Genomic DNA, 2,455 nt, shown 5'->3' on the forward strand with positions numbered 1-2,455 from the left:
GACAAAGTTTGTGCCACTTACTTTGGCATTTTGTTACTTTATTCCTTGGAAAGGAACATTATGCTTGGAAAGAGAGAGGAATGGTGAAGGAAAGAAAGGCCTTCAGCCAGATGCATTGACACAGTGACTGCAGCAATAGACTCGAGTATGTCAGAGATTGTGAGGATGGCACAGGACAGGAGAGGGTTTAGATTTGTCCTCCTGAGGCCTCTATGAGTCGTATACTCAACTTGAGGGAACCTAACGACAACAGGTGAGACTAAGATGAGGTAATACACAGATAATTTAAGGCATATTTTGAACACATAACATACTTAATTTTTTTCTTTAATTGATTTTATCTGTGTCAAATTCTGTAAATATTTTTTTAAAGCACTGAGTAAAAGGCATCACAGTGAACTTCTTTACACTTTTCCCAAGAAGTCATGTTGGGCAGGGGCTTGTCTCAACAGGTAAGGGTGGGCCATACACTGTGAAGACACACACCCATATCATCCTGGAGATGCTATCAAGGGCTCCATTCACATTAGCAAGAAGCAGAAACCAGTGCAAGCACAGCCTTGCAATTTGAAGCACAGTTAGACAAATAGAATCTTTGTCAATCTGTTAGAAATGAAATCAAGTTTGTCCCCTGAAACTCTAGGCCTTCCTCAGAACCAGTACTGCATGTCCAATTTGGGACCGTGGTAGAACTGACTGGAGTTGCAGGAGAACAAACTGTGGTGTACTTATGAGGTTATGAAGATAAAAATCATTACATGTGAGACTTCAGTCTCATACACACACACACACACACTCACCTTTTAAATCCAAAGGGGGGAAAAATGCCTCCCCTGTCCAAGTTGCTTTTAACTCTCTGTGTTTTTATTATGATGGAAACTGTGCCATTCTATTTCACTAAATATAATATACCCTCCTCCAGCGGGTGATCCTTCTAATGACATACCCAAAGCAAGCAAGTAAGACAATGTTCTTCTGTGATCTATGAATCTCTTTTTGGAATTCTGATGGTATAGTCCATAACGTGTTGCACTGCTAACCTTGAGTTTTTGTTGGCCAACTTCCAGAAGCAAAAGACTAGCACTTTCTTCCTCTTCTGTCTTTGTTGGGAAGTACTGTTGAACTCTGTCTGGTAGGGGTGAACTCTGCTAATATTTTAAATACCAGTAATATAGCTTCCCACATCATAACAATGCACAAACCACTGTGATACAACAAACTGATAGTGAAGGGGGCAAAAAAACCAACAAAGAATAAGAGGAAAGAAAGTAAGAATAACACCCCTTACTACCACCACCACCACACACACACACACACAGACACCCCCTATTTTGGCAATTTATTGAAAGTCTTCAACAATATTTGATGGCATTACTTTTTGCCTACCACACCATTTCTGTGAATTCATTATTGCACAGAGACTGAGCCATGTGGAATGTCAGCTACCTTTGGACCATTAGACTAGAGAAAAGAATCTTCAGGCCAATACAGAAATGAAGAAATGACACTGGGAAAGTTACATTTGCATTGACACACAGTAATAAAGTTGGGAACTATGGAAATCTTTTGAAAGTTGCCACTTGTCCCGTCCCATTCGAAGATCTTCCTGCTATTGCTCATGGAAAGAAAAAAAAAATCCAAAGACAAACTTGATTAGGACACGAAGTCATTATGCTCATGAATCAGTCCACTTTTCCTTGTCTTTCGAACAAATCAGTCAGATGGATATCCATCTAATCCACTGCACACCAACTGCCAAGCTCACAGCCTAAGCCAGGAAAGCCTGTCTTTCTGGCATTGGTTTGGAGAACAATCAGGCTTCATGGTGGTAACGTCGCTGTCTCGTCCTGGAGAGCAGCTACAGGATATATCAATAACTACCTTTTCACTCATATTCACTCATTACTACAAAGTCGTAACTGGCTCATAGTGGACGCTCCAGGGAGTTTTAAGGCTATAGATGGCACAAGAAGAGATTGTGCTTATATCTCCTACAGAGCTGCAGATGGATTCAAATCAGCCACCTTCAGATTAACAGCACAACGTTACCAAATAGAGTTCCCCAACTATCATTTACTAAGCACTTACCTGTTCGTTCCACTGCACGTGAGCTAGTTTTACATATTGTGGTATGTACTTACGTATTGTATATTGCTGTGATCCTGGAAGCTATGCCATTTCAAAGACCAGTAGGGTCACCCAAGGTAGATAGGTTTCAATGGAGGTTCCGGACTAAGAGGCAGGAATGACCACCTGCTTCTGAAATAACGAGTGTTTGAAAACCTATGGATAATTGAAGATCATTGTTCAATACAGTTCAAAGATGTGAAAATTATTAAACAGTATCATTAATATCACATGTAAGGGTATCATCCAGGAAGAGTGCAAACGGTCATTGCAAAGACAGAAGAGGAAGAAAAGACCAAAATGGATGTCAGAAGAGACTCTGAAAATT

This window comes from Elephantulus edwardii, unplaced genomic scaffold, assembly GCF_000299155.1.
Source record: "Elephantulus edwardii isolate Elephantulus edwardi_28Jun2011 unplaced genomic scaffold, EleEdw1.0 scaffold00311, whole genome shotgun sequence".
Taxonomy (NCBI): Eukaryota; Metazoa; Chordata; class Mammalia; order Macroscelidea; family Macroscelididae; genus Elephantulus; species Elephantulus edwardii.